We start from the raw sequence: 20,501 nt of genomic DNA, 5'->3' as shown, positions 1-20,501 counted from the left end.
TAACCCTAACCCTAACCCTAACCCTAACCCTAACCCTAACCCTAACCCTAACCCTAACCCTAACCCTAACCCTAACCCTAACCCTAACCCTAACCCTAACCCTAACCCTAACCCTAACCCTAACCCTAACCCTAACCCTAACCCTAACCCTAACCCTAACCCTAACCCTAACCCTAACCCTAACCCTAACCCTAACCCTAACCCTAACCCTAACCCTAACCCTAACCCTAACCCTAACCCTAACCCTAACCCTAACCCTAACCCTAACCCTAACCCTAACCCTAACCCTAACCCTAACCCTAACCCTAACCCTAACCCTAACCCTAACCCTAACCCTAACCCTAACCCTAACCCTAACCCTAACCCTAACCCTAACCCTAACCCTAACCCTAACCCTAACCCTAACCCTAACCCTAACCCTAACCCTAACCCTAACCCTAACCCTAACCCTAACCCTAACCCTAACCCTAACCCTAACCCTAACCCTAACCCTAACCCTAACCCTAACCCTAACCCTAACCCTAACCCTAACCCTAACCCTAACCCTAACCCTAACCCTAACCCTAACCCTAACCCTAACCCTAACCCTAACCCTAACCCTAACCCTAACCCTAACCCTAACCCTAACCCTAACCCTAACCCTAACCCTAACCCTAACCCTAACCCTAACCCTAACCCTAACCCTAACCCTAACCCTAACCCTAACCCTAACCCTAACCCTAACCCTAACCCTAACCCTAACCCTAACCCTAACCCTAACCCTAACCCTAACCCTAACCCTAACCCTAACCCTAACCCTAACCCTAACCCTAACCCTAACCCTAACCCTAACCCTAACCCTAACCCTAACCCTAACCCTAACCCTAACCCTAACCCTAACCCTAACCCTAACCCTAACCCTAACCCTAACCTAACCCTAACCCTAACCCTAACCCTAACCCTAACCCTAACCCTAACCCTAACCCTAACCCTAACCCTAACCCTAACCCTAACCCTAACCCTAACCCTAACCCTAACCCTAACCCTAACCCTAACCCTAACCCTAACCCTAACCCTAACCCTAACCCTAACCCTAACCCTAACCCTAACCCTAACCCTAACCCTAACCCTAACCCTAACCCTAACCCTAACCCTAACCCTAACCCTAACCCTAACCCTAACCCTAACCCTAACCCTAACCCTAACCCTAACCCTAACCCTAACCCTAACCCTAACCCTAACCCTAACCCTAACCCTAACCCTAACCCTAACCCTAACCCTAACCCTAACCCTAACCCTAACCCTAACCCTAACCCTAACCCTAACCCTAACCCTAACCCTAACCCTAACCCTAACCCTAACCCTAACCCTAACCCTAACCCTAACCCTAACCCTAACCCTAACCCTAACCCTAACCCTAACCCTAACCCTAACCCTAACCCTAACCCTAACCCTAACCCTAACCCTAACCCTAACCCTAACCCTAACCCTAACCCTAACCCTAACCCTAACCCTAACCCTAACCCTAACCCTAACCCTAACCCTAACCCTAACCCTAACCCTAACCCTAACCCTAACCCTAACCCTAACCCTAACCCTAACCCTAACCCTAACCCTAACCCTAACCCTAACCCTAACCCTAACCCTAACCCTAACCCTAACCCTAACCCTAACCCTAACCCTAACCCTAACCCTAACCCTAACCCTAACCCTAACCCTAACCCTAACCCTAACCCTAACCCTAACCCTAACCCTAACCCTAACCCTAACCCTAACCCTAACCCTAACCCTAACCCTAACCCTAACCCTAACCCTAACCCTAACCCTAACCCTAACCCTAACCCTAACCCTAACCCTAACCCTAACCCTAACCCTAACCCTAACCCTAAACCCTAACCCTAAACCCTAAACCCTAACCCTAAACCCTAAACCCTAACCCTAACCCTAACCCTAACCCTAACCCGCGGTGACGTCATGATGAGTCATCAAGATGGTGGCCCCCATATGGTCACGTGGTATGGAACCAAGATGGCGGCCCCCATGGGGGTCACGTGACTGGGGACCAAGATGGCGGCGACCGGGGGTCACGTGACTCGACAGCTGGGATGACGGCGAGTGCTCTGTGACGTCATTTACGGCAAGATGGCGGCCGGTGACGTCATTTACGGCAACGTGGTGGCCGTACGGGGTGACGTCATTTACGGCAGCAAAATGGCGGCCGCGGGGGGTCACGTGATCGGGGACCAAGATGGCGGCCGTCGTGACGTCGTGATGACGCGTCCAAGATGGCGGCGCCCATACGGTCACGTGGTGGTGTCCAATATGGCGGCGCCCAGGGGGGTCATGTGATCCGGGAATCAAGATGGCCGCCCCCATGTGGTCACGTGATGGGGGCCAAGATGGCGGACCCTGTGATGTCATTAAGATGGCGGCGCTCATGGGGTCACGTGGTGTCGTACAACATGGCGGCGCCCATACGGTCACGTGGTACGGCGGCCAAGATGGCGGCCGCCAGTCGGTCACGTGACTGGGGATCAATATGGAGGCCGCGCGGGGTGACGTCATTGACGGCAATATGGCGGCCGTAGGGGGGTGACGTCATTTACGGCAGCAAGATGGCGGCCGCGGGGGGTCACGTGGTGCGGGGGGGCAAGATGGCGGCGGGGCGGGTGACGTCATTGACGGCAAAATGGCGGCCGCCGGGACCGGGGTTTTTTTCGGGGTTTTGGGGGGGTTTTGCGCGCTTTTTGTGGGTCGGCTGGGGTCGGAATGGCGTTCTGGTTTGTGTGGGGGCGGGTGGCGGCGCGCGCGGGGGTCCGGGGGGCGCGGGGTGGGGGGCGCCGTTTCGGTCGGGTGACTGGCAGGGACGCCTATGCACTGGGGTCCTTTCCGGGGCGTGTCGCGTCGGTGACGTCATTGGGGGCGCGCCGCGGGTGCAGTACCGGCCGGCGAGCAGCAGGGGGCGCTGTGCATGCAGTACCGGCCGGCGAGCAGCAGGGGGCGCTGTGCATGCAGTACCGGCCGGCAAACAGCAGGTGGCGCTGTGCATGTAGTACCCGGTTGCAGACGGCAGGTGGCGCTGTGAGTGTAGTACTCGCGAGTAAACGGCAGGTGGCGCTGTGACTGCATGATCTATATGTAAATGGCACGGGGTGGGGTGCTGGCTTGCAGGGGGTGGGTCTGGCGAGGGGGCGTGGACTTGGGGGCGGGGTGTGTGGGATGTAGGGGTGGGAGCAGTATGGGAGGGGTGTGTATGTGGGTGGGGACTATTGTTAGTATTGATTGCTGACAGGTGGGATCCCTATATACTGTATATAGTAAAAAGAAGAAAAACTATATGTCCGGTGCAGCAGTAGGAAATTTCAGGCTCCCGGGGAGTAAATGGTTTGTTTATTTAAATTTTTTTTTTTTTTTTTTTTTACTCCCAGGGAGCCTGAAAGTTTCTACTGCTGCTTTTTTAAACTAAAGCTAGAAAGGAAAACAAAGTTAGAAAGAGAAGGAGAGAGAAAGAGAAGAAGAGAGAAAGAGAAGAAGAGAGAAAGAAGGGGAGAGAGAAAGAAGGGGAGAGAGAAAGAAGGCGAGAGAGAGAGAGAAAGAGAGAGAGAGAAGGAGGGAGAGAGAGAGAGAGAGAAGGAGAGAGAGAGAGAGAGAAGGAGAGAGAGAGAGAGAGAGAAGGAGAGAGAGAGAGAGAGAAAAGGAGAGAGAGAGAGAGAAGGAGAGAGAGAGAGAGAGAAGGAGAGAGAGAGAGAAGGAGAGAGAGAGAGAGAAGGAGAGAGAGAGAGAGAGAAGGAGAGAGAGAGAGAGAGAGAGAGAGAGAAGGAGAGAGAAAAGACAGAGAGAGAAGGAGAGAGAAAAGACAGAGAAGCAGAGAGAAAAGACAGAGAGAGAGGCAAAGAGAAAAGACAGAGAGAGAGGCAAAGAGAAAAGACAGAGAGAGAGAAGCAAAGAGAAAGGACAGAGAGAGAAGCAAGGAGACAAAAGAGAGAGTAGCAGAGAGAAAAGACAGAGAGACAAGAAGAGAGAAAAGGGAGAGAGAAAAGAGTTGGGAAAAAGTAGAGGGAGAGAACAGGGACAAAGACAGAGAAAGAAGAGGAGAGAACAGAGGGGGAAGACACAGAGGGAGAGAGAGAGGGAGAAGAGATAGATAGGAAAGGACAAAGAATAGACAAGAAGACAGAAGAAAAAACAGGAGGACAGAGTCAGACAGGAAAAGGAGGGTGGGAGAACTGAAGAAGGACAGGACTTAGAGGGAAAAAGAAAGTGGTTAGGACTAGAGTGAAGGTGAAAACTTAGGAGTGGGCTGAAAAAGGAAAGGACTAAAAGCAAAAAACACAAACCGAGGAAAAGGAGGAGGTGGAGAGAAAAAGAAGCGAGAGGACTGAGATAGACAGTTATAAAGGCAACAGAAACAAAGGGTTAGATATGGATGGAAGTTAAGGTAGAAATAGAACACTAAAGTGAGGAGCAAAAGGAAGAAATACAGTGGAAAAAAATTACAACGCCACACCAAAAAAAGACAGGAGCCACGGTGGGGGTAGGGAAGGGCAGGGGGTATCTTTATTAAGGGTGACTCAACTTTATTAAAAGAATGTTTTCATTTATACATCAACAAAATACATGGAAACAGTGTGTACAAATGCAAGTGCAGATACAATCCATAGACGCACTGGTAAAAATCTAGTTTACATACAGAGCAATACAGGGCAATGCAGCAGCTAATGCAATACAGAGCAATACAGAGCAATACAGCAAAATGCAGCAGCGAACACAAATGCAATACAGAGCAATACAGAGCAATACAGCAAAATGCAGCAGCTAATGCAAAAGCAATACAGAGCAATACAGAGCAATACAGAGCAATACAGAGCAATACAGAGCAATACAAAGCAATACAGAGCAATACAGCAAAATGCAGCAGTGACTGCAATACACAGCAATACAGAGCAATACAGCAAAATGCACCAGTTAATGCAAATGCAATACACAGCAATACAGAGCAATACAACACATACTAACACAAGATGATAACCTTTTTCTATTTTCATTACAGGTTGATTTATTGTCACAGGACACACAAAACAAGAAAAGCACACAGAAAACAACACTCATCTACCATTAACCCCCCCTTCACATGACACACAAACTCACCATCGCTGCCATCACAAATGCTAAATTACACCCCAGTAATCATTGCTCCTCGGGAACATGGTTCCCGAGAGCACCCAAAAAAATCCTCCTGCCTGACGAAAACCCCGGTCCCTGGACGGTCCGCGCCCAAACTTTGGCGATGAACCTCGCCTCGCTGACCGACCGGGACCCGGGAAAAAAAAACCCAGCCGGGGGGAAAAAAAAAAAAACCCCCCGGCTGGGGATTTTTTATTCTAAATTTAAAAATGAGTGGAAAACCTGAAAAGCAAAACTCAGACAAGGTTACAACCCCTTCAACACACATACACTGCCTTCAGCTTACACACACCCATGCTGACTCACACCTCAAACCTCTCTGCTAACCCTCAGCACGCACTCCCCCCCCTCCTCGGGAACGTGGTTCCCGGGAGGCCCCAAAAAATCCTCCTGCCTGACGAAAACCCCGGTCCCTGGACGGTCCGCGCCCCAACTTTGGCGATGAACCTCGCCTCGCTGACCGACCGGGACCGGGGAAAAAAAAACCCAGCCGGGGGGAAAAAAAAAAAAACCCCCCAGCTGGGGATTTTTTATTCTAAATTTAAAAATGAGTTGAAAAACCTGAAAAGCAAAACTCAGACAAGGTTACAACCCTAGAACCCTTCAACACACACACACTGCCTTCAGCTTACACGCACACCCATGCTGACTCACACCTCAACCTCTCTGCTCCTCCTCGGCACACACTCACGCCCCTCCACGGGAACTTGGTTCCCGGGAGCCTCCTAAAAATCCTCCTGCCTGACGAAAACCCCGGTCCCTGGACGGTCCGCGCCCAAACTTTGGCGATGAACCTCGCCTCGCTGACCGACCGGGACCCGGGAAAAAAAAACCCAGCCGGGGGGAAAAAAAAAAAAACCCCCCGGCTGGGGATTTTTTATTCTAAATTTAAAAATGAGTTGAAAAACCTGAAAAGCAAAACTCAGACAAGGTTACAACCCTAGAACCCTTCAACACACACACACTGCCTTCAGCTTACACGCACACCCATGCTGACTCACACCTCAACCTCTCTGCTCCTCCTCGGCACACACTCACGCCCCTCCACGGGAACTTGGTTCCCGGGAGCCTCCTAAAAATCCTCCTGCCTGACGAAAACCCCGGTCCCTGGACGGTCCGCGCCCAAACTTTGGCGATGAACCTCGCCTCGCTGACCGACCGGGACCCGGGAAAAAAAAACCCAGCCGGGGGGAAAAAAAAAAAAAACCCCCCGGCTGGGGATTTTTTATTCTAAATTTAAAAATAAGTTGAAAAACCTGAAAAGCAAAAGTCACACACACAAGGTTAAATCCAGTCAGCATGCACTCACACACACAGACAGACACATACTCTCACTCACGCTCTTCCCGCTTACGTGCTCGGTGTGGCCCTTACTCGAGACGATGGAGAGAGCGCTTCCACGCTTCTTCTGGCTGCCGCTCCTTGATGTCAGATGGCAGATTCTGGGAAAATCGGGAGCCTCGGGGACCTGTGAGACAACAGAAAGCGGTCAATGAGTGGCTATCTGACAGCTAGGACTTCTCCCTGCTCTGACCGATAAATTTTCTACCCAAAACCCCATTAAAGACAGATGAACGGTAAAGTTTTTATACCTTTTCTACCTAACTGTGACTACGTGCCAGGGCAGGGCAGCTCCGAGCATAAGTGGTACAGTGTAAGTATATACAGTATAAACCAGCATAGGCACACACAATATAAGTACATACAGTATAAGCCAGCATAGGTACACACAGTGTAAGTACATACAGTATAAGTACAGACAGTATAGGCCAACAAAGGTACACACAATGTAAGTACATACAGTATAAGCCAGCATAGGTACACACAGTGTAAGTACATACAGTATAAGTACAGACAGTATAGGCCAACAAAGGTACACACAATGTAAGTACATACAGTATAAGCCAACACAGATACACGCAATGTAAGTACATACAGTACAAGCCAATATAAGTACATACAGTATAAGCGAACATAGGTACACACAGTGTAAAGACATACAGTATAAGCCAGCATAGGTACATACAGTATAAGTACATACAGTATAACCCAGCATAGGTACACACACTGTAAGGACACACAGTATAAGCCAGCATAGGTACACACAATGTAAGTACATACAGTATAAGCCAACACAGGTACACACAGTGTAAGTGCATACAGTATAAGCCAGCATAGGTACACACAGGATAAGTACATACAGTATAAGCCAACACAGGTACACACAGTGTAAGTGCATACAGTATAAGCCAGCATAGGTACACACAATATAAGTACAGACAGTATAAGCCAACATAGGTACATGCAATGTAAGCCAGGACTTGAGAGAGCTCTCTGGAAGATTAACTCTTGAGCCCTATACCCCTCGGGAGGATGGAACCTATCGAACTCGTGCGGTCACGTGAGGAGGGTGTAAGCCGCTCCCTCGGGAACTTCGAGACAATGGCGGGGAAAAAAAGGCACTACCGGAGCCGGTAGTGAGAAGGAAGACGGATGAGAACATCTTGTCCCTTTGAGGATCTTGTCCCTTCCTGTCTCAAAGAGTAAAACTAAAGATGCTGGAATAAAGGATATCCGGAAAGGAACGTGAGTACAATATGGCCTATGTGGCACGGAATAGTGCCGATAAAGCGTCGAGACGTGACAAGGGCCTGTGACGCGGAAGACGACAGACACCGGCTACATAACACAGACACGGACGACATAACATAGACACGGACGACATAACACAGAGACGAGTGACAACTGCCTGGCGCTGTCCCCGTAGGGACCTGAGATTCCTAACGCAAGATGAGCCAGAGGCTGATGATGCCAAAGGAAAGGGAGCCCTATGACGATGGCACGTGATGATGAAATGGAACTCGTCAAAAGAAGTTAGTGCCGAAGTAGTTAAGAGGATGCTCGAGAGGCTCGGCGAGCCTAGAGAAGGAAGCGGACCGCCGGGTGACCGTGGCCGTGGCTCTGGACGCGAAGGCGAGCTCCTCGGGAGAAAGGTCCGTGACGATGTCGGGTCGAGGGAGGTGGACGACGCCAAGTACACGAAAATGTGGAGATGGGTCGGAACTGCCCTGCCCGGCAAAGGCTCTGGCGAGGCTGAGGGGAAACCCTCTCCCTTTACTTCCAGAGAGCCCATGACCCTACAGACCTCTCTGCTAAGCTGACATCAAATTGCCTCCTGTGAGAGTAAAGGCTATTCCCCTTCTCCCAGCCACTGGCCCCGACACTTAGCTTTTGGAAGAGGAGTGGGCGAAATCCATCCTCGGTCGGACGTGGACGTGGAGATGCTCTCCGTGTGTGCTTCGGTGCTGCCGTTTCCAAGCTTTGGCTACGAGCCTCCTCAGGGTACCTGAGACAAAACAGAAAACCTGACTATTGCCCTCGACAACAGTAATCCCCGGGACTCCTCCGCGCCGCTGCCCCGGCTCACCTCAAATCTTGATTTGACTCTGGAGGGTGCCTGGAAGATACCTGCGAAAAGAAAAGGTACACGCTTAGCATGCTGCTGTGTGACGCTCACCTATGGGTCAGCCTGCCAAAACCCCGACTCACCTGCCCTCCTCTGTTCCTGGGCGGGCATAGGGCAGCGACGGCACCTGCAAAAAAACAAAGCGGAAAAGCATGCTGAGATTCTGTGAAAACACAACCTCCCAAATCTGACAAGGATGCCACGCCGATACCTTAAGCTCTCGCCCACCTGGCATAGGCGTGCTCGGCCAGGAGAGACGGCAAGTGGACCATCTAAAAAAAAAAAACAAGAGGAGACGCTTAGAGCTGCACCAAAACTGAGACCTCAGCAATAACAACTGCTTCTGTACGATAATCAATGCTCACCTCGCCCACTCGGCCTTGACTGCTGCTCTCGGCCTTGACTTCCTAAAAACAGAGACAAAGAACAATGCTGTAACGGCCACCATTTAGGCTTCCTCTGCAGAGAAAAACATGGACTCACCTGCTCGGGGGAATCCCCGCACCTGGGATGGGTGGCTCTGCCCTGGATTTTATCCTTCTGCATCTGAAATAAAGTTAGGACAAAAGTCAAACTGTTGCAGGATAATTTAAGAGCTCCAGGTATCTTGTGTCCATCTACAAATCCCACCTAGAGTCCAACTGCACCCCACATTACAAACTTCAAGTCCCCGGGACTTCTCCTATTGCACCGGGCTATGCGGCAGGGCAGAGCAGCTCCGGCACAAATGTGTGCGCACACCCGTGACACAGGACAGACAGGATGTGACAAACAACAGGGACACAACACGAACAGAAATCTCAAGACAAGAAGCATGACTGCAAGGAGCACAAGGACAGAAAATTACATGACTGAGGTAAGACCAATTGTGAGCTGATGAGGCTCAAAGAAACCTGGAGAAAGAAGATGCTAATTGAATGATTTAGTCCAAAAACGGCAAAGATGGATGCCCGAGAATCCTACGGCCAGAAGCCTCTGCCTGCCCTCACGTTCTTTCAAGTCCTAGTCTGCCATAATGGATCCTGGCAGGGCAGAGCTGTCCGCACAGCTCAGAACAAGACCTGAAAAGACACCTGACCGGATGCTTCTAAAGAGACAAGAGAGTCTGATGCCTGTCTGAGCTCCCCAGTCAAAAGTTCTATGGCCTGGGTGCCAGGCCGAGGAATGCAGAGATCGCAGATGCTAACAATGATGCCAGGGTTTCTGACAGGCCCCTCCAAGGCCTAAGGTAAAAGACATGACATATCCAAACAACACATAACACACAAAAGACAAGTGACACGATACACACCGGGACTGCTCTGCCCTGCGTGCCTCAGCGCTGTGATGCCAAGTCAGGCTTTGCTTTTATGGGGCCTAAGGGGCCATTTCATGGACAGCCCACACCTCCAAAGAAGACTCAAAAACCCCTCCAAGTAATTCCCAAACCAGCCCCCTGCTTTCATCCCCCCTGTGGGTCGTGGCCCTCTACTTATCTCTCGCACTGCTGGGGATGCCGGTCTCGGGTGTGAAGAAAGGCCGCCTCGTCAGCCGGGAAGGTCCTGCTGGCACTGGGCTGGTGTCTCTCAGACAGCTGTATTAAAGAAAACCAAACATCAGTGCCCGATCTTGGCAGCCCATCGGCCAAAACCCCACAAGTCTGCTACTCACCTTTCTCCTAAGAATGCTCAGCTGCTCGGGCCACACACGTCGGGCACGCTCAGGGACCGAGGCCGTCGTCACGGGGGGTGCCTGGGTTAAGAGGAAATGAGGTGATTTGGCACGGCTGAAACCTGAGGGGACCCTCGCTCCTCCTCCCTACTTCCCCGACTCACCGCAACTCCTTGGCAGCTGCCCTAGGCCACCTGGATGGCACCTTGAAATAGAAGAGTTCAGGGTTTCATCACCAGGTCCTGTAATGCATCCACAGGGCTCACACGTGCAGGGAACCCGGTGCATCGGCCGGCTGGTGACGGGGGCTTGGCAGGCTCCGAGTGGATGGCCTAAAGCACAAAAAAGAGAATGGAACCTTAGAGCAGCACCAGAAACTGAGACCGGAGCAATAACAGCTACTTCTCTCCACTGCTCACCTTGACTACTGGTATCCAGATTTACTTCCTAAAAAGAAAGACAAAGAACAGAGCTGTAACAGAGTCACCACGTACACTTCTGCTGCAGAGACAAATGGTGCCTCACCTGCTCGGGGGAAACCACTCACCCGGGATCGGGCCCTCTGGCACAGATTTAATCCATCTGAATCTGAAAACAAAGTTAGGACAAGAGTCAAACTGTTGCAGGATAACTTAAGAGCTCCAGATATCTTGTGTCCATCTAGAGTCCAACTACACCCCACATTACAAACTCCAAGTCCCCGGGACTTCTCATATTGCACCAGGCTATGTGGCAGGGCAGAGCAGCTCCGGCACAAATGTGTGCACACACCCGTGACATGGGACAGGACGTGACAGACAACGGGGACACAACACAGACAGAAATCTCCTGGCAAGGAAAATGGCTGTGAGGACTGAGAGAATGCAAAAGGAGATGACCGAGGGGAGACCGATGGTGAGCTGATGAGGCTCAGAGAAACCTGGAGGAAGAAGATGCTAACCGAATGATTTATTCCAAGAACTGCAAAGATGGATGCCCGAGAATCCTACGGCCAGAAGCCTCTACCTGCCCTCACGTTCTTTCCAGTCCTAGTCCGCCATAATGGATCCTGGCGGGACATAGCTGTCCACACAGCTCAGAACAAGACCTGAAAAGACACCTGACCGGATGCTGCTAAAGAGACAAGAGAGTCTGATGCCTGAGCTCCCAAGCTCAAAGTTCTATGGCTTGGCTGCCAGGCCGACGAATGAAGAGATCGTAGATGCTAACAATGATGCCAGGGTTTCTGACAGGCCCCTCCAAGGCCTAAGGTAAAAGACATATCCAAACACACATAATACACAAAAGACAAATGACACGATACACACCAGGACTGCTCTGCCCTGTGTGCCTCAGCGCTGTGATGCCAAGTCAGGCTTTGCTTTTATGGGGCCTAAGGGGCCACTTCATGAACACCCCCAATCTCCAAAGGAGACTCAAAACCCCTCCCAGTAATTCCCAAACCAGCCCCCTGCTTTCATCCCCCCTGTGGGTCGTGGCCCTCTACTTATCTCTCGCACAGCTGGGGATGCCGGTCTCGGGTGTGAAGAAAGGCCGCCTCGCCAGTTGGGAAGGTCCTGCTGGCACCGGGCTGGTGTCTCTCACACAGCTGTATTAAAGAAAACCAAACATCAGTGCCCGATCTCGGCAGTCCATCGGCCAAAACCCCACAAGTCTGCTACTCACCCTTCTCCTAAGAAAGCTCAGCTGCTCGGGCCGCACGCTTCGGGCACGCTCGGGGACCGAGGCCGTCGTCACGGGGGGTGCCTGGGTTAAGAGGAGATGAGGTGATTTGGCATGGCTGAAACCTGAGGGGACCCTCGCTCCTCCTCCCTACTTCCCCGACTCACCGCAACTCCTTGGCAGCTGCCCTAGGCCACCTGGATGGCACCTTGAAATAGAAGAGTTCAGGGTTTCATCACCAGGTCCTGTAATGCATCCACAGGGCACACATGTGCAGGGAACCCGGTGCATCGGCCGGCTGGTGACGGGGGCTTGGCAGGCTCCGAGTGGATGGCCTAAAGCACAAAAAAGAGAATGGAAGCTTAGAGCAGCACCAGAAACTGAGACCGGAGCAATAACAACTACTTCTCTCCACTGCTCACCTTGACTGCTGGTATCTAGATTTACTTCCTAAAAAGAAAGACAAAGAAGAGAGCTGTAACAGAGTCACCACGTACACTTCTGCTGCAGAGACAAATGGTGCCTCAACTGCTCGGGGGAAACCACTCACCCGGGATCGGGCCCTCTGGCACAGATTTAATCCATCTGAATCTGAAAACAAAGTTAGGACAAGAGTCAAACTGTTGCAGGATAACTTAGGAGCTCCAGATATCTTGTGTCCATCTAGAGTCCAACTACACCCCACATTACAAACTTCAATTCTCCAGGACTTCTCCTACTGCACCGGGCTATGGGGCAGGGCAGAGCAGCTCCGGCACAAATGTGTGTGCAGACACCCGTGACACGGGACAGGACGTGACAGACAACGGGGACACAACACGGACAGAAATCTCCTGGCAAGGAAAATGGCTGCGAGGACTGAGAGAATGCAAAAGGAGATGATCGAGGGGAGACCGATGGTGAGCTGATGAGGCTCAGAGAAACCTGGAGGAAGAAGATGCTAACTGAATGATTTAGTCCAAAAACGGCAAAGATGGATGACGAGAATCCTATGGCCAGAAGCCTCTACCTGCCCTCACGTTCTTTCGAGTCCTAGTCCACCATAATGGATCCTGGCGGGGCAGAGCTGTCCGCACAGCTCGGAACAAGACCTGAAAAGACACCTGACCGGATGCTGCTAAAGAGACAAGAGAGTCTGATGCCTGTCTGAGCTCCCCAGTCAAAAATTCTATGGCCTGGGTGCCAGGCCGAGGAATGAAGAGATCGCAGATGCTAACAATGATGCCAGGGTTTCTGACAGGCCCCTCAAAGGCCTAAGGTAAAAGACCTGACATATCCAAACAACACATAATACACAAAAGACAAGTGACATGATACACACCAGGACTGCTCGGCCCTGCGCGCCTCAGCGCTGGGACCCAAAGTCAGGCTTTGCTTTTATGGGGCCTAAGGGGCCGCTTCATGGACGCCCCCATCTCCAAAGGGGACTCAAAAACCCCTCCCGGTGGGTCCCTACCCTGCGCCCCGCTTTCATCCCCTCTGTGGGTTGTAGCCCTCTACTTATCTCTCGCACAGCTGGGGATGCGGGTCCGTGTCAGGTGCAAAAGAAGGCAGCCTCGACATCTGGGAAGTTCCTGCTGGCAATGTTGTTCAACAACTCCCTGTTGTTTCTTAGTCAGCTACATGAAAGAAATGCAAATATTAATGCACGATCTCTGCAGCACACTGGCCAAAACCCAACAACTCTGCCACTCACTGTTTTCCCAAGAATGCCTGGCTCCTGGGGCCCCCCCCTCGGCCGCGCTCCGAGGCTGATGCCGTTGTCACGGGGTAAGCCTGGGGTAAGAGGAGATGAGGTGATTTGGCATGGCTGAAACCTGAGGGGACCCTCGCTCCTCCTCCCTACTTCCCCGACTCACCGTGACTCCTCGGCCGGTGCCCAAGGCTACCCTGGTGACACCTTTAAACAGAAAAGGCAGAGACTGCATTGATGAGTCCCGTGATTCTTCTGCAGGGCTCGGGAGAGCGGCGCACCCGGTGCGTCGGCCGGTTGGTGACTGGGGCTCGGCGTACTCCGAGAGCATTGCCTAAAACGCAGAAACAGGAAGGGAACCTTAGAGTTGCAGTGGAAAGTGAGACTGGAGGAATGACAGCTGCTTCTGTGCCCTACTCAATGCTCACCTTGACCACCTCATCTTGACTGCCGATATCCAGCTTTACCTCCTAAAAAGAAAAAGACCAGAGCTGTAACAGAGTCACACTTGACACTCCCCCCGCAGAGACAAACGGTGACCGACCTGCTCGGGGGAACCTCCTCACTCGGGATGGGTGGATGGATTTTGCCCTGGATTTTATCCTTCTGCGTCTGAAAGAAAGTGAGGACAAAGGTCAAAGGCCTGCGGGATAACTTCACAGCTCCAAACATCTCCTGTCTATCTAGGAATATCATCTAGAGTCTGGCAACGCCCCACAAACTGCGAGTCCCTGGGACTTGTCCTGTTGCAGCAGGCTATGCGGCAGGGCAGGGCAGAGCAGCTCCGGCACAAATGTGTGCGGACACCCGTGACACGGAACGTGACAAACAGGGGGACAACAAACACAACACAGCATGCTTGTGGTGAGGGTCTCGAGGGGAAAAGGCAAAAGGGACCCCAAAGACACGCTAGGTAACACAGTACGCCGGACGACACGACGTGGACCGGAACTGTTCTGCGCTGCCCGCCTGAAAGCTGCCGTCACAAGTAGAGCCTCTCCCTTTAGCTGTCCTAAGAGGCCCCTTGGAGGAGATTGCTTTTCCCTCTGCTAATTTTTAAATCTGTCCCAGGAACTCCCGACCTGCTGCTCTCCCATTGTGCCATCTCCAGGCCGTGGCCCTGACTTATCTTTTGGATGATCGGTGATGAGGATCCACGTTGCGCCTGAAATGAGTCTGCCTCGGAGGGCCCCGTGATGGCCTGTTAGCCTCTCGGTCAGCTACAATAAAGAAAAACAAAACCAAAGTATGAGTACAGAGTTGTGTGGGCCAAATCCCGGCAAGTCGGCTACTTGCCCTCTCCTGAGCGTGCCTGGCTCCTTCAGGCTCCGGCTTCATCCTGATTCCAAGGCTGTGGCCGTTATTATGAGTGGTACCTGGGTAAGAGAAAGGCAAAGTGAAATGGCATTCCTGTGAGGGCAGTGGATGACCTTGTGTGCTGTAAGACGTGTGAATGCCTCTGCTCGGCTTCTAAAAGGCCTTGGGTGGGGGGCTCAAATAATCACCCTTTCTCACCCTGCTGCCTTCAAAACCACCCCCCCAACAATAACTCCTAACTGGATACCCGCTCACCCTCCCTCTCCCAGTCACAATCCTCAACTCACCTGAAGCCTCAATCTCAAACGTCATCTTGGACGCTGGACAGATCCTTCTTGTGACACGATGAATCTGCTGAAAAAAGCGTTGCAATTGTCACAACCTGGAGCCTCTGAAAGCTGCGCTCCTCCTAAAAAAAATACAAAACAAAATAAGAACAAAACCAGAAATTACATATGCGCTTTACCACCCCTAAACACAAAACCCAAAATTGTGAACTTAAATACTCCCTGTATTCCAGGCTGTTTTCTTCACAGTATCTTCAAAGCCTCTGTTGTTTTAGATGCCCAGAAACACCTGCTGAAAACAAGCTGAGAGAAGCTGAAAGAGCTTCTTCACTGAAATGAGAGGAGAGCTCTTATCCTAGCACCTCCCAGAGGGGGAATGAAGGCCCTGAGCAAAGGCTGGGGTTAATATACCCCTGATGGTGCCCGCCTCTCGTTCCCATGGCACCCGGGAAAAGGGAGGGGGCTGATCCCACCGGGTATAAAAACCCTCAGAGCAGCTGCTGCTGTTTGGCTCCTCTGACTTGAAGTCAAGGGGAGCCAAGGGCTTGTTATAGAAGAAAACTCTTCAGAAAAATAACAGTGCTTTCTTTTTTTGCAACAACTACTTGGAGTAAATGGGCAGAAAACTGGTAAGAAATAAAAGTTTCTGTTTAGGCAGCATAACTAGATAAATTGGGCGATTTGCTGTTAACTTACATAATTATTTCTTAGTGGCTCCTAAGTAGTACTTCATGTGTGACTATGCTGGGTGGAAAAGAATGCTTATGATATGAATAGTCTAAGTCTCCTTGGGACCTCTAATTAGGCCTATCTACTTTATAAGTAACAATAAGATAAATAAAAGCTTCCCAGGCAGTGTAAGGGTTAAGTGCATGCCAGGCTCACCCTGCTCTGAGATACTTGGTCCTATGGCACAGAAAGAAGGGCCGTGAAATGTAGTTTTAAACGCTTAAAATGCTGAAAAAGGCAGAGCTTCCTTCCAGTGCACCCCTTAAACAGAGGAAATGGGGCAGTTACCTCTACTGAAACTAATACAATAGCAAATAAATAGCTTCTGCCCTTTAATTTATTCTTCTTAATACTGGGAAAAGAGGGTTTTTCCTCACTTTATATCTCTCCAGTGATGAAAAAAAGAGGGATTTTTCCCTCAGTTCAAAGTCTTATGCAGAAATAGCTGGGTTTCTCCCTCAATTTAGGCCTCAGGACAACAAAAAGGGGGTGGCTACCCTTAATTCAAACCCATAAGAAACATTGTCAAGATTTTCCCCTTCTACTTAAACTGGAAAATAATAGAAAATGAGGACTCCCTGTCAATTAACACCCCTAACACCATAGAAAAGGCAGGGATTCTTTCAACTGAGACCATTAAAATTGCAGGGGAAGCAGAGTTCCTCCCAGTTTGAACACAAAAAATAAAGGAAAAGGAAGCTTTTTCCCTTTTTTCTAAACCCTTTTTCTCCTAATAACCCCTCTCCTTTCTGGGAGTGCTGTGGGGGGTCTGGGGGCCCTGGGGAGGGACTGACAAAGTAAAAGGGGAAAGTTGAAAGCTCTCTCCTGGAACCCCACATGCTGCCTGGCCTGCTCAGATGCTGCCCCTTGGCAAAAGGGCTCTTCCCTTGGCATTTTCTCAAAGTGATGCTCCGTGCCCGGGTGGCTCCGGCTGCTCCTTGGTCCGTGCTGGATGCTCCGACCGTAGTTCCTGGAGGGACCCTTGGGATGCCCCCGTTAGCCCCTCTGGACTAGTGGCTCCCTGTGCGGGTGTGCCTGGGTAACCCTCTGAAAGCACCTGGGCAGACGGGGGGTGCTAGACCTTGGAGTGGGCTTGAGGTGAAGAAAGGTCCTGTGAGGAGTTCCTTCCCCTGCACAGCCCTTCGTCTGCCCCTTAAACCATGGGCTGCCAGACTTCCCTTTCTAAGGAAATTAACCGTCTTTCCTCTCTGTGTGCCCCGGACCGCGGCTGCCGACGCCGAGAACTCTCGCCGCCCTTGGAGTGCCACGTGCCTCCTGCGAACGGACGTCGACGCGCAGCGGGGGTGAGTTTGGCTTTACGGGGAAGAGGGCCAGCACGGGATTTCTCGGGGAGCGAAGCTGCCCCCACCGAGAACTCGGGCTGCCCTGGCAGTGCCGAGCACCTCCTGCAAACTGGCATTGGGAGACGCGGGGGGTGAGTTTTTCTGTGCTGAAGTTCTCCCAGACCAAAGCTGAGAGCATCTAACCCTAACCACAACAACTTAGCGGGGTCTAAAACTTACAACCTTCGGACTGGCGGCGTGGGACCCAACCCGCTGTGCCACTGCTGGCCCCTTGCTCAAGCATTCCGCTGCAGTCCTAAAACTCTGCCTTTTCTGAGGGTGTTTCCTCTGACCCTGACCGTAATCTTCAAAATATGCTAGAGACTCATAAAATGGCTTTGAAAAAGCCCCAACAATACCCTAAGTAATCCTAGAAAAGTTCCTTCCAAAATCCCCTAAATACCTTTAAAAGTCCTGGAAAAAAAGCCTCACAAAGACGTGCTCAGTCTCCGAACTCTACCTCTTGCTGTCTAGCCCACAGATGTCGTCCCTACCTTTTTGCAGTGGGTCTGTTGTCCTCTGAGGGTTCTGTCATTGTGCTGCTGTGTGAGGGTTGCTGTCTGGTCTCGCTGTTAGGGTTGCTGGGTTGTGCTGCTGTTGGGGGAAAAGGCTGTTTTCAGGGTGGCTGCTTAGGCTGAGGTTAGGGCTGGGGTGAGGGGTGGTACAGCTGTACCCTGCACCCCTGATCTCCACTGGACTGTCCAGCCCTCAAGCCCTCTCCCTTTACCCCTCAACTGGTCCCTCTGCCCCCCAGCCCTCAGCTCCTGTGTGTCACCCTTGACCCCTCTCCTTTGCCCCTCAGCCCCCAGCTTCTCTGTGTCACCCTACAGCTGCCCCTGCGACCCTCAGCATCTCTGTGTGTCACCCGCTGTCCCCTCTCCCTGTTCCTCCCTCAGCTCCCAGCCTCTGTCACCCTCAAGCCCCCACAGTGCCCCTCGAGCTGCCCCTCAGCCTCCATGTGTTGTGCCATGAAAAACCCTAAAAAAACCTAAAAATTCCCTGAAAACCCCCTAATCTTCAAAATGTGCTAAAAACCCCATGAAAACCTAAAAATAGCCTCAGAACGCTGTTAGAATACACTGGAAATACCCTAATTTAAAAAAACCCCTAAAAATCCCCAAAGAACCTTTAGAAATCCCTAAATATACCCTAAATAATCCAAAAATAGCTCTAAAAATATCCCAAAAATCCTTAAAATGCCCTGATAAGACCCTAAAAAAGCCTAAAAATTCCCTCAAAAACCCTAAAAATACCCTAGCCCTAAAATGTCCTACACATACCCTCAATAGTCCTAAAAAACCCCCAAGAACACCCAACTCCCCCCCACAAACAATTCTTAAAACTACTAAGAAAACCCTTAAAATACCCTAACAAAATCTTTTAAAAGCCCTGAAAAAGCCCTAAAAGTATCCTAAATGTTCCCAGGAAATTCCTGGAAAACTCCTCCAAAAAAGCCCTAAAATATCCTTTTAAAGCTGTGAGAAAAACCCTAAAAAAACCCCTAAAAAACTGCTCAGCCTCCAACTCCTACCTGTCACTCTCTAGACCACAAACATCATTGCTACCTTTTTATTAGGGTTGCTGCCTGCAGCTGCTGGGAGAGTTCTGGGGATGTCCCAGCATTGGGGTTACTGCCTTGTGCTGCTGTTGGGGAAAACTGGGGTCCTAGGGGTGCTCTTTAGGGTGACCTTGGAGTTGGGTTGAGGGCTGCTGCACCTGTCCCCTAACCCTACCTGGTACCCTGTGTCCTTTGTACCCCTAACCCTCGGTGTGAGCTCTCCGTCTGTCAAGCCTCCCCCTCCTTGCCCCTCAGCCCGCAATGTCTGCGTGCCACCCCGAGACCTCTGACATTGTCCCTTGGCCCCCTGGCCTCCACCGTGCACTCTCCACCTGGTTAGGGGTGGTTTTTAGGGTAAGGTTAGGGGTGGTGTAAGGGGTGGTTCACCTGTCACCCTCAAGCAGCCCCCACTTTGCCCCTCAAGGCATCTGCTCCCCCTCACCCTTTTCTTGTCACCCTCAAGTTCCCCGCTCCCAGCCTCTCAGCATCTCTGTGCCACCCTGGAGCCCCCCAGTTGCTCCTAACGCCCCCTTCTGCCTCTCAGCTCCCCCCATCCTCTGTGTCACCCTCCAGCCCCCTCCCCTCAGCCCGCAGCCCCTTGTGACACCCTGCAGCCCACAGACGTTGTCCCTGCCTGTCTCGCTTGGGTGTTGTCCTGCTGCGAGAGCCGCGCCGTCCTCCGAGGGTTCGGGCTCCTGCGTGCTGCTGCGGGGGACTCACGGGTGGGCGGTGGGTGAAGTAACGGATGGAGCGGGAAGTGTGGTGGGACGGGTTAAGGGCAGAGTGTGAGGGATGGAGCAAGGGCGGGCTGGAAAACAGAGTAGGGTTAGGGGCGGAGAAGGGGACGCAGCAGTAGGGGGCTGAGGTGGGGAGGTGAGTGTTAGGAGGAGGCGTAACTCCGTAACTCCAAGACCCAGTCTGCAGCCAACGAGAACTCTGAGTGACCTGGGAGTGCCGAACGTCTTTGGCAAACTGATGTAAGGAAACTGGGGTGATGAGTTTAGTTTCCCTTGGAAAAGGGATGGCATCTGTGTCCGTGGGCCTGCACCCTGCCCGGGACCTTTGATCTCCAGTGGGCTGCCACCTCCTAAAATTCCAAACATCACAGGTGAGACAGGGGGCTGCAAATTTTACTCGGGGTAGAAACCAATTTTGGATTTAGCTGAAGTCTGCTGGTGAAACTTGTGTAGTCTGTGAATCGGTGTGCTTACAAAAAGGCCTGCAGAGAGAAAAAACGAAGTTCGAGGATTCTGTGGGGAAAAAGAGAATCTGGGTTACAATTGAGTGCACGGCCTCGTCCCTGTGTGAGTAAAAGTTTGAGGTTTTGCCGGCAGCGTCGCCGAGTGCTGAGGGGTCCCCTGGTCGATAGGGCAACTTGGGAGGGTTTGCTTCAGGCTTTGCTTGTGAAAGGTGTGAGAAAAGCAAGCAGCTCTGAAGCAGATGAGCCCCCTCTTGCCTGTTGAAGTGTTGCATAAATCAAAGATAAACCTCAAGGTCCCTTCCCACCCAAACCGTTCCGTGATTCTTTGCCCTGGAGGCCAGGGTGCACCTGTCACCCCATTTCTCTTCACAGAGAAAAGCAAGGCACTCCCCAAGAATATTTCTGGGATTCACATTCTCTGAACCTCAGAGG

At 51.6% G+C, this 20,501-nt stretch overlaps 3 long non-coding RNA genes across 3 annotated transcripts; all 3 read right to left on the bottom strand.

Moving 5' to 3' along the window:
* Window positions 1-7,262: 7,262 nt before the first annotated feature.
* Window positions 7,263-10,189, bottom strand: LOC143693133 (uncharacterized). Its single transcript, XR_013180635.1, has 6 exons — window positions 9,113-10,189; window positions 8,995-9,036; window positions 8,858-8,901; window positions 8,713-8,756; window positions 8,591-8,631; window positions 7,263-8,509 (listed from the first exon to the last, which is right to left on the bottom strand). It is a non-coding gene; the product is annotated as an uncharacterized LOC143693133 (long non-coding RNA).
* A 271-nt stretch (window positions 10,190-10,460) lies between these two features.
* On the bottom strand, window positions 10,461-10,949 carry LOC143693128 (uncharacterized). Its single transcript, XR_013180628.1, has 3 exons — window positions 10,805-10,949; window positions 10,699-10,726; window positions 10,461-10,611 (listed from the first exon to the last, which is right to left on the bottom strand). It is a non-coding gene; the product is annotated as an uncharacterized LOC143693128 (long non-coding RNA).
* A 764-nt stretch (window positions 10,950-11,713) lies between these two features.
* LOC143693135 (uncharacterized) lies at window positions 11,714-12,243 on the bottom strand. Its single transcript, XR_013180638.1, has 3 exons — window positions 12,109-12,243; window positions 11,945-12,025; window positions 11,714-11,867 (listed from the first exon to the last, which is right to left on the bottom strand). It is a non-coding gene; the product is annotated as an uncharacterized LOC143693135 (long non-coding RNA).
* Window positions 12,244-20,501: the final 8,258 nt, after the last annotated feature.

This window comes from Agelaius phoeniceus, unplaced genomic scaffold, assembly GCF_051311805.1.
Source record: "Agelaius phoeniceus isolate bAgePho1 unplaced genomic scaffold, bAgePho1.hap1 Scaffold_303, whole genome shotgun sequence".
In the NCBI taxonomy this organism is placed as follows: domain Eukaryota; kingdom Metazoa; phylum Chordata; class Aves; order Passeriformes; family Icteridae; genus Agelaius; species Agelaius phoeniceus.
Note: the sequence above shows the minus strand (reverse complement) of the source record. Positions and strands in the feature narration are given on the sequence as shown.